Raw genomic sequence first — 12593 nt, 5'->3', positions numbered from 1 at the left:
TAATTTTTCAGGAGCAAGTCAAGGTAAAAGCCAAATAGTCCAGGGTATTGTTTAGGAAGAATTAACATTTCTAGATGTTCCCACTTTTTGAGCTACAGTCCACTTTAATAACTGACGAAATGTGTTAGAAATGTGTTTCCTTTTCCTGCAGTGAATTGTCTCTCCCACATGCTTTTACTTATTATAAATCCTATAATTTATTTGGTCCGCTGCCTGTTAAAGTGAAGAACAAATGTTGCCTGGAAGCACCATCTTCCAAGTACATAATCATGTGACAAGAGTCTACAGTTCTACACACAACCACTGTGAGAAGTCTCATGAAACTGCTTTCCAAAAAAAGATATAAAAGCCAATTAAGTGGACCTGCATTCTTCAGCTAGTTGCAACAGTTCCTCATTTGGAATTAACATGAATAGGCAGTATGTTTATTTATTAATTTTTTCTTGCCATTTAGGTGTTGGTTAGAACTAGCAAATATGAGTTTTAAAACAATGACACTATTTATCATTCTTGATAATTATTTTGTGAAAACAGGCCACTTATATGAATAGAATATATAAGGTAATCAGATGTTTCTCTAAAAACATGAAGCACATGAGCCAGGTTTTACATCTTAAATGCAAGTTCTGTAACTTGGGTCCCACACAAGAGGTCACAGCATAAAGGAATAATCACTCAACTAAGATAAAACACTTCATTGAATGGATTGAACTGTTTCTTTGGATCATCAAAGGCAAAACACTGAAACTGTTCTACAAAAATATGAGGCAGAGGTCATTCACTAACGTTGCACTCCCTCAGGCAATATTGCACGACTAACATAGGGTGAGGTTTTCCGGGTATGAGTGCTTTTCAGCGGTAAAGTGGCATTAGTCAAGCCTTGACCTTTATAATCTGCAATGTTTAACCAATAAAATTGTTCTCTTACAAGAAGACTGATTGATTATGGGGTGGTAGCCACCCATGTGATGATGGGAGTATAATCGGTGGCTATAGTCACTTGCTTGTTTTTTTGCCACATATTCTCAAATTGGCCTAGTCAAGTTCAAATTCCATTAGGGAGTGGGTCTATGACTCACTGTCTACATTGGCTGGCAGTAGGGCTGTTTTGAACATAGTACTCTCTGTGTATGTTTTTTTTAACCTTACCTAGTATTGTTTATGCTATTATTACTAGTGTCATTGTGCTATTCGTACTTTAGTACTAATGTCACTACTGCCATACTAGTACTGATCCTGTCAGACCTGGAGTTCCATCACTGGAACCTGTAGGCACATAACCTTTGGCACTAAAAGTAGCACCCCCCTACTATGAATAGCGCTATTACAAAGAATATTTTACTGGGCGTAATCTGGCTTAGCATATATTGACAATGTTTAAGTAGACTTAGAAGGGATGACTGTAGTTCTACCAATGATAGCAAAAAAAATGTTAAATAAAACAAGTGGGTATCTCCCAGAACACCCATCGGAACTGTGACACCACACCCCTGAATACAATATATGAAAAAAACAAAGCGATAATGGGGCTTTAAAAGTGTCCAATGATGAATGTGGGATAACATAGCTTAGCTTGGTAACAAGACATGATGACTGGTCATAAATATATATAATATAATAAAGATTTTTATTTACATGATCTCAATATACTTAAAAACATTTAATTGGTCTAAAAAGTTACAAATAGTGGATAATAAATAATTAAATATACCTCCCTGGACTTAGTGCAATTGCATGGTGTATATAATAACAATATATTTTTTGTAGTAATAGTCATGCATTTGGTGCGTGAATGTCCACAAATATTTACAAGTCAAGCATAATTTCATCTATAATTGCACTATTCCGGCCCTCGACGCGTTTCGCAAGCTAACGCTTCCTCAGGAGGTTTATTGGAGGCAAAACTCTGTAATTTCTTTGTAGATCCAAAGCTGGGATAATTCTGTTAATAGATATAATAAAATAAATAGTAATTCTCAGTGCACATGTCAAAATATCTACAGTAATATAAGCTCAATTAACTACATACATACCCTCTTGGAAAATTGGGCAATGGATGGGTCCACACCCCCGGAGGACTCTAACCAACCAAGAAGGAGAGAGGGTGGCGAGAACAAGTCGGCAAAAGAGCTGGGGGGACAGCACATTTATCCTGGAGTTCCTACAATGGTTCAAACCATATATCTATCAAAAATTCAAAAGTTAAATCTTCTAAAAAAAAACATAAATTATGATCAAATTGATAATTGTCTCATACCAAGTCCATCCATATGGCAATAGCATGAGCACGAATTAAATCACATCCATGGATTAGAGAGAGGAGAAACGCAAGGCATTCCCTCATGTTGGTAAGTACAAAACAAACCGTATCAGTTGTATCAAAATCTCATATATCATTGACGACTAAAATATAACTCAAATCTAAATAAATCTATTTGATATCTAACATCTCTCTCACATTGACACCACTGTATGCATAACTGGCCAGATTGCTCAAAATAAGTTTGTATGTAAAACACTCTTAATATCTAAATGTCATTTAACTACACTTGAATGCCAGGAAATATTACCTCATTGTAGGAAGGATTTCTCTCCTCGTGCTGTCCAACCACCCCGCTCCAGCCGCAAGTCTCTCACACCCCCAAACCCCAAATATCCTGCCACATTCAATCACACCACCCCACTGGGTTAGCGTGTGATGCATGTGGCCAGGTCCAACCACCCCGCTCCAGCCGCAAGTCTCTCACACCCCCAAACCCCAAATATCCTGCCACATTCAATCACACCACCCCACTGGGTTAGCGTGTGATGCATGTGGCCAGGTCGGGCTAGGGTCGGCACATGCGTCCTAAATAGCGCATCTGGTGAAAGGTTCCCCGTCCAAAACAGGGGCCCCTCCCCCCTGGGCTCATTCGCACATTGGGGCGGCATTAAAACGGACTGCATCGCCCCAATACCTATCCACAGCCGCAGATCTCTCCCACTGCTAGTTGTGACCATACGACAGAGCCCAGGGATACCAGCATACATAACACTTCTCCCCAATTAGTGGGAGATAAAGTGAAACTCAGGTGCCGACCCTCCCCAATTAGATGTAGAAAGGGGATTAACCGGTTTGATCCCGGTCCCATGTCATAGAGGGCTCTCAGGGATGCCGGACACATCCATGTCCAAGTACAATAAATTCATTAATAAATTGAGGAAGGACAAGATGTATTACAACAATCTTAAAGAATCTCCAAAGTAGCCTAAATTTGCTAGTTATAAGATGCCATCAGATATAGCACAGATAAAAAACACTGCATAAATCAAGGATTTATAATAGTTGGTATATGTGTAAAAATTCATCAAAGCAGTACATCTGAAAAAAAATTGTGGCTGATAACTATACAGGGAAAAACCTTTTTTTGTCTCTACTGCTAGTAGGCAGGTGCCTACTGAGCTTAAAGGAGAACTATGAGGTGAGTGAAAATAACTCATCCTCATAGTTCGAGCCATAGTGTGACTATGAACCTGTCACAGGTCGGCTCAATAGATCGGGAAGTGAGCGAACACATGCCGTCGCTCGTTCACTTCTCAATCATCTCGCTGCAGAGAGTGGTGACTATCAGTCACCGCTCCCCGCAGGGATTCCCCCCTCTCCGCTCCCATCCTCCAGCGCTGACTGCTCTAGATAGGCAGAGCCAGTTGTCATTCACGCAGCTGGGTGGATCTCAACAGCATTGTCGAGATCCGTCCTGGCTGCAGCGGTCTCAGTATACCGCGAGCTGTAGCTCATGATATACTGAGCTTTGTGTCACGGGAGGATGCTAATATATGTCCTCCCATGACCCTTAAGACAACTATGGGGAAAAACACTTACCTCATAGTTCTCCTTTAATGAAAAATCGGACCCCGTCTACCATGCCGACAATTTCTTCTTCAATAATATATTCTACTTTTAACATTGGAGTAATAATCAAAGATAGCATGGTTAGTGCGAAAAGCGATTAAATATGTTGTCATTATGTATGCTGCTGGCAGCATCTTCAAATATGCCCCTAAGAATTATAGCTATTACGGATGTTGCTTAAATACCAATATCACTAGTAACATAAATATTCCTAACTGTACTTATAAAAATATATCAACAGCAACTGCAGGAGTCATCATCAATACATACTAATGCATCTACAAGTATAGCAAAAGGTTGGTCACAGATTCTTTTCTTATGACACTCTGGGGGGGGGGGATTCATAAAAACTAGAGCAGACAGAATCTGGAGCAGTTGCCCACAGCAACCACTCAGCTTCTCTTTTCAGTTTGTTAAGTTTTGAAAATGAAAGAGAGAAGCTGACTGGTTGCCATGCATATCTACTCCAGATTCTGCCCTCTCTAGTTTTTATGAGTACCCCACTATGCTTTCTTCACTTACTTCAGATGCTACCAGCTTTATTTGTGCCTGCTTGAAAGCAAACCTGCCAATGGTCCCTGATTTAGAGAGCTGTCCTCTTTTGGAACCAAATCCTTTTATCCATCATTCCTTCTCAGTTGTCCCTCTTTTTGGACAGATGTGTAGACTTCTATAAAAAAGTGCAATACAGACATTCCTCGGTTACCGACTTTCCTGCTTTGCGACCCCTTGTACTTAAGACGGACCGCCGAGCGACCTCCGACCTCGCGTGTCAGCGTCAGTGCGATGTGTCGCCGGCGGAAGTGACGTCCTCCGATCTTCACTGCGGGTCCCGGTATTTTCATTGACCGATGTATAGTACACTGTTTGGTACTGTACATCTGCAACGCTATACAGTACTGTACTAATACAGTACAGTACTGTATAGAGTTCCTCACTTAACGACCAATTTGTTTAACGACCTGGTCGTAGGAACGTAACTTGGTCGTTAAGTGAGGAATACCTGTACTTAACCACAAATGCTCCATTACACTAAACCTTCCACACAAACTTTTTTTATCCTCAAATTATTATTCTAAAAAAGAACTCCAGGCACATATTTAATTAACGTTTGCAGTGGGGCTACCCCTGCACTGCAAAGGTTAACTGCTTGTTTTTGCCTAGAGTAAAAATAAAAAGTTATACTCATTAGACATGTGCACAGTATAAAAATTCATTTCGGATGAAACTAATGAAAAGGAAAAAAACGTTTCATTTGTTTCGTTTGATGAAATTAATAATTATGCAGTTTTGGGTAATTTGGCAATACACCTCCAAATAGGAAAGCATACCATTTAAAAAAAAGCGCGGCGACCATATTTGCCATGTCACGTTTTGCGCATGCACCCCACCTTCTTGGAGGCGGGCACATGACGTCACTTGACGCCGATGTCGGGTGATGTCACACACATGTATGGCCGCAGCCATCTTGGACGCAGCAAGATGGCAGTGCCCATACAAAACAAATGAATATATATCCGAATATATATTTTTTTGTATACAGTATTCGGTCATATAGTAATTAGTTATTTCAAATTCAGACAAACCACCGAATCAATGGAATTTCGTGATTCATCAAGTTGGTCGAATCTGAAAGCACATGTTTAATGCTCCTTCGGTCCTCTGAGCCGGCAGTCCTCCCTCCAGCCTTTCCCTCAGTGTCCTCCTGTCCAATACACCGGTCTAAAAGCTGGTTGGCTCTGAGGATCAGGTATGGACTTTCAGTTACAGGGACGGGCTACAAGTGCGGAGACGTCACTGCAGTTGCACTACATTAAGAACTACAAGTCCCTCCCAAGTCCCTGTGAATGGTGGACTCTCCATTCACAGTCCCTGGGGTTGCTGATTTAACCATGTTTCATGTCACACCCTGAATATGGCTGTATCATGAAATATGGTATTAAAATTAAACATAGCCTTTAATCTATAACATGTGATATTCTTTCAACTTTTCCTTGCTATGCGTATGCTCAGTGTTCTTGGTGATGTCTAATGTTCTTGTTCTATATAACAAGTTATTGTCATGCTTGAAGGACAGATATCATATAGAATCAGTTGTTACACTAGCTTCTTGAAAATTAAGATGATCCCGTCTACTGCTTTCATAGTCTATATTAGGAAGGTTTTTGGAGCGTCCCTAACTGTTTGGATGTGTGTATTAAACGCTGGAATACACCGTACATTGGAGAATTGTTCTTGCAGATGAAAACAAGCAGACAAGCTTGAGCTGGAAGAGAGACCACACACACGGCTACAGCTTTATTACAACTGTACGCACTTCATTGTAGCATGTTGCAGAGTACTGGGGTGTGTTATAGACCAGCATGAGGAAGTGTGCATGGAGCATACAATTCTATTTGATCAATACACATTGCATTATGTTAACATACTGAAAGCATAATGAGCATGTGATCAAACTGGGCAACCATCTGAGTTGGGTAGGGTCAATTTGGCACCTGCATAAGAGCGGCAGGAACATCAGATTATAAGCTCCTTCAGGGGCAGGGACCAATGAGAATAGTGCTATTTGCTCTGTATAACTCTGTTTAATATCAATGTTATATAAAGAAAAGAAAATATGCAATATTAGAACCTGACTGAATGTTTCATATCTGCTGCTGTTTGATAAAGAAATGACCGTACCTGGAGCCTTTCAGAGTATGTTACTGGCATCTGCTTGTCAAATGAATAAATGAAAGTGCTGTTATTTTAGGGGAATATGACCCACTGCGATTAGTACATTTCAACATAAATCTGTAGAATATCCTACGTTTTTGCATCCAACTAACATCTGTGATTGCATTCAGCAGATTTGCCAGTACATACTTGCTGTAATATTGGATTCTAACCGTTCACATTTCAGGATTCTTTAGCATATAAGCATTTACCCCTCAGCGCCCAGCCCCTATGTGTTCTGCTTATGTGCATTTACCCCTCAGCACCCAGTCTCCAGCACATGTGTAATAATGCCTCATTTGTTTTCAGTACACCACAACAAATATCAGTCTCATCTCTACTCACTCCAGTGGAAATATCTGCTCCACTTCCCCATTTACTGTCCAAATAATGTCTAGCAACAAAGTGCTGCCCCATTAGCCACATCCCTAGTACTGCCTCTACTGTTTCTCATGCTGCTTACACAATCCCCATCACCTTCACTGTCCCAGAGTATTTATTTATTATTTATTACAGCAATATATATAGTGCTATACATAGACATTAGTCCCTGCCCTCGAGGAGCTTACAATCTAGGGTCCCTATCTCACATACATACAGGGCCGATTAAGACAGAAGCCAGTTAACCTACCAGCATATCTTTGGACTGAGGAAAGAAACCGGAGTACGTGGCCGAACCCAAGCACAGGGAGAACATGCAATCTACTTTTGCTTCAATTTTAACGGGTTTTTTTCACGGACACTGATTTTGACCTTTAAACCTCCTGTGTAAAACCCTCTCTGCCAATAGCTTCGCTCCAATGCTGCACTTTCTCTTTAGAAAACCAAATGTGCTCTGGAAACCTTTTGTTATGGAAGTATCCTGGATTAAATGTTTATTTGCAATAAACAAAAATGTTATTAACATAATAAAAAGAAAAACAGACATTAAATGTCATTTTATTCCCCTTAAACCATTATAATTTCTTTTTATTGCAGACATGACCCAGCTTAGGTATTGGCTGGGCAATAGAACTGCCAATGTAAGGGGGCACTTTTCCACCGGCCAACAATGTAAGGTGCACTTCTCCACTGACCAACAATGTCACTGTATTCTTCCTGGCACTATCCACCCATGTAGGGGAACACTCTACATGGGAGGACACTTCTCTCAGGGGGGCTTTTCCACTGGCTACAAATGTAAGGGGCACTATTCCAATTACCAGTATAAAAGGACCTAAAACTGTCCACAAATGTAAGGGCACACTTCTCTACTATAACCATCAATGTAAGGAAAAACTTTTCTATTGACCACCATTGTAAGGGGACACTCCTCCACTGGCCACAGATTGTGAGACCACTATTATAACCACCAATGCAAAAGAACATTAAACTAACCACCAGAGTAAGGGGGCATTATTCTATTGACCATCAATGTAAGTGGAAACTTTTCTATTGACCCCAATGGAAGAGGCACTACACTGACCACAAATATAAGGAAATACTTCTTCACTGACCACCAATATCAAGAGACACTTCTCCACTGACCACATATATAGGGGGCTCTATTCACAACACCAATGTAAAAGAACACTAAACTGACCACCAACAAAGGGTGCACTGAGCAGCAATCTAAGTGGGCACTTCACTGTGCTTTCTTTTTGCATTTCAGATGCTGTATTAAGATATATAAAAAAAGATCTGCCAGCATTTATTAAATAAGAGGACCTGTCACACTAATAAACACTAGGAGTATAAAATCTACTTAGATGTTTACTTGGACACAGCAACTTGTCTCTTTGTGACTCGCTCTGCCCAGGAGACAATTTAAAGAAGAACCCCCACACTGCAAGGGATAAGCGCTCATTTTGGTTTTAAGGGCTAAAAAAACAAAGATATTCTCCCAATCCTCGGTCCCACCTCGCTACTAGACCAGTCCGCAAAGCCTCTTCTCCCCCAGGCTGCAGCGATCTAAGCCCCGCTGATGTCATCACATGCAATAAAAGTCCATTGACTTATATTCATTGACGTATTATACTGTATGTGAGGACGCCGAGGGACTTTCCACAGCAAGCCCAATTTTTTGTGTTTGCAGTGGAACAGAACGCAGGCAAAGTTTTACCACGTCTCCGATCGCACTGCGGGCGGGGGGCGTGGAAGCGGAGCCATTGAATTCAATGCACCACCATGACCCCCTTTCGCCCCAGAACGTAGCGGGAAGTTTTGTGAGCGATCGCGGTGCGTTCCAGCAGCTGCCGCTCTGGAACGCATTGCTTTCGGTGTGAGCAAGGCCTAAATCATCTACTGCACGTTACTTGGGAAAAGGAACATGGTTCTCTCTCCATCATCCTGTCTCCCTCCGTCCGCTACCCCCTTTTGTTTTTAAAACCAGTCACCAAGCATACTAAAGTGGATAACAAAGTGGTGAAAGGTTCTCTTTAATTGGTATATAGTCTATTAACTGACTTGGTTCACTGTGCCGTTAAAGGAAGATCACTTTTTCTTGCAGCTGAATAAATCTACAACTGCATTGAAGGACACCCAGCCTTCTCTGTTGTATCAGCTTAGAAAATGATACATTTCGTTTCTATTAGCATCAATGACAAAGTTCAGGAAATACATTGCTGTTGAGGTTCCTGGAAGGAATCAGCATTGTATTAACCGTTACTGAAGGGAAACCGTTGCTGAGATATACACCAGCACACTCACACGGTTCCTTAACATCCCCACCTGCTGTGCTGCCACCTGCAATATACAATTGTAGCCCATTAAAAAATGGTAATAAAATAAGCAGTCACAAAACTGTTTACCAAAACAAGCAAGGGGCCCCTGGCAAGAGTCAGATGCCGGGCACAATGGGCTCCCCCTAAAAGGTGAACTCTCTTGGGTTAAATCTCCAGTAGTAACACATTAAAATGACATTAGGATTTTTTTTTTTACATTTCTTTATTCATCAGTCAGTTAATGGCAAGTTGTTACATTCTTTAATGTACTTTATGTGCCAAAATGGCTTGGCAGAGCTAATACTCTAAATATTAAGGCTGACTCTTAGCTGAGAGCCTGTCCCATAGTATGCACTTTAGCTTTTTATCATATCTATATCAGTTTTCCTTTTAACCTTCCACATCCCTAGTCCCGGACATTTATATTACACATTACCTTAGGAAAGCAGATTGTATTTTGACCTCCCCCCACTTGCTTCCAGCCCTTTAGAAGTACCTTACAGATGGGATGCGGGGACTGGCTCCTGATCATGTGATCACTGTGACAACCATTCACAACAATGCAATGGCCAGGAACCCATCACCAACTCCTAATAATTAACAGCAGTGGGAAGCTATCAGTGACTGTTCGGTCAGTATGCTGGGAGCGTGCCCTGGCTACGATTTTTATTCCTATTTTCATTTCCTTCCCCACGTTCCCCTCCTACATTGTTTGCCTGTAGGAACCTTCACTCTCACCCCTACTTAAGCTCTGTGTAGGTGTGTTTTAATACTTATGACCCTCTCTCCTCCCCATGTGACAATGTTCAGGCCTGGCAATTGGCCACTAAGGCCCAAGCACTGTATTCTGGGAGCAAGGGGAAAAGGTCACCCATTCTCATAAGTTCTAGGTATTTATATGGGCTCCGACAGATGAAGCAGGGGAGATATATTAGAAAGATGTCAACAATCCATCTTCTTTATTGATGCAGACTGTCACATAACAATATTTCCCGGTCACGCAGGGCCCCCTTCTTCAGGTTTTATTATGAGGTCATATTAAAACCTGATGAAGGGGGGCCTGCGTAGCCCCGAATCATTGTTATGTGACAGTCTGCATCCAAGAAAAGATAGATTGTTGACACAAGTTACAGGTGTGCTGGTGACGTGTTCTATTTACCTGGACTGGATACAGCTGCACGCGGCTACATGCTGCCCGCACTTGGATGCAGACAGTGTGGGCACCAGGACCAGCAAGGATGTGCAAGTTTGGGTCAGCACCTTGCTGCCAGCAGACCCTTCCTGCCATTGGGAGGTACAAATGGATGCGCACAATTACACACAGCACGTGTCCCTCACGGGAGCAGGTCTCTGCACGGGTTTGCACTCTGTACACATATGCACCACCGTGTAAATGAGCCCTTATAGCTGACAAATCATATTAACATGTTCATCATTTGCATCAAACTGCTCGGTGAATCAGATATGTCGGAAGTGACTGATCGTCCTTTCGGAAGGTCTGCAGTGTGGATGAGTTGTGTGTTATAAGCTGCAGCACAAATGAGGACACCTCTGATGTGGGAGAGCATCCTCTGCGTCTAGCTGGTCTCTCATACATGGAGGATCACATTTCATTCCCTGCTGAGACAGAGACACTATCCTGATCACATTACTAATAACATTTACAGATCTGTAAACTCTGCCATTTACTTTCCTAAACATATTAAACCACACGTCGCTTCTTTACAAGCTAAAACCCAGAGAGGGGATAGTGGGATGTTTGTAGAACAAGTCAAATGCTTTATTCTGAAAGTCTGCTACATTGTGAAAACTTGAAAAAGAAATGTGCACGGCATTATGTAATACGCACCTCCTGCTATACACTGGGTGGTGTCCGCAAATAATCTATTTATCTATCTATCTATCTATCTATCTATCTATCTATCTATCTATCTATCTATCATTTAATCACACCTACATATTTTATATATGGGTGCAACAATGCTATAGATACCTATATACATCATACATTGTGAAAACTTGAAAAAGAAATGTGCACGTGATTATGTAATAGGCACCTCCTGCTATACACTGGGTGGTGTCCTCAAATAATCTCTCTCTCTCTCTCTCTCTTTGGGCACCACTTGAAGGGGGGTGCTGCTCTGTAAATTAGCAAATGTTGGCCGAGCCACGGAGACAGCTGAATTATTTCTCTTCCCACCCCTCTTTCCCTTACACATTTCCCTGCCTAGCTCCTAGCAACCAGTGACGCCACTGGCCAAGAGCTGGGCAGGACACCAGCCAGAGCATCCCAGGTTGCTAAGAGCCAGGTAGGGAGATGTGTAAGGGCCATATACATCTCCCTGCCCAGCTCTTAGCAACCAGAGTGGGCGGGGAGATGTTTATGCAGGCTGAACGCTTTGGCCAGTGTCCCGCCCAGCTCCTGGCAATCAGTGATGTCACTGGTTGGCAGGAGCTTGGTGGGATGCCAGGGGCACAATTTTCTGTAGATACCTGGCAATCCTCTTTCTCTCTCATTTGTAGCACAGTGGTGTAGTGGTTAGCGCTTCTGCCTTGTAGCACTGGGTCTCTGGTTTGAATCGCAGCCTGGTCACCATCTAGAAGGAGTTTGCATGTACTCCCTGTGTGTGCGTGGGTTTCCTCCCACACTCCAAAGACATGCTGGAAGGTCAATTGGCTCTGTATGTGATATAGGAACCTTAGAATGTAAGCTCCTTGAGGGCAGGGGCTGATGTGACTGTGCGCTGTGTAAATTGTTGGCGCTATTATAATAATAGATGGCAAAAATAATTTGCAGAACGCTGAGCTAAGCTTATGCTGCTAAAGAAAGCACAGTGGGCTTACTGGATGAGAGAGAGAGAGAGCACATGACCTCATCAATGTGCTGCTACTCCTTTATGGCCCAATTAGCAGGCTGGGGAGGACTTCCGCAGCATTGTTTCCTGTAGCTACATCAGTTGGATGAGATATACTCACCGAAGCTTTGAGCTGGTCAGCTGTCACTGCCAGGTTCTCCCTCCAGCCTGTCTCCCCCTGCAGAATTGTAATATTCCTCAACGTCCTCACCCCTATGCACTGTGTATAGATGCTGATGATTTACGGGACCTTAGACCGCTGCAGAGGAGGGGGAGAGATGTTGGCAGGAGCGGTCTAAGAAGAAGGCGGCTCACAGCTTTGGGTGAGTATATCTTTGTTTTTTTTTTAACCTAGACACAAACGTTCACTTAACCTTTGCAGTGTGGGGGGGGGGGGGGGGCGCCCCCGTCTAGGGGGTATTAAAAAAT

The sequence above is a fragment of the Nanorana parkeri genome, unplaced genomic scaffold, assembly GCF_000935625.1.
Source record: "Nanorana parkeri isolate BGI_ZX_2015 unplaced genomic scaffold, ASM93562v1 scaffold43, whole genome shotgun sequence".
Taxonomy (NCBI): Eukaryota; Metazoa; Chordata; class Amphibia; order Anura; family Dicroglossidae; genus Nanorana; species Nanorana parkeri.
The sequence above is the reverse complement of the archived record's forward strand: the minus strand, read 5'-3'. Positions refer to the sequence as shown.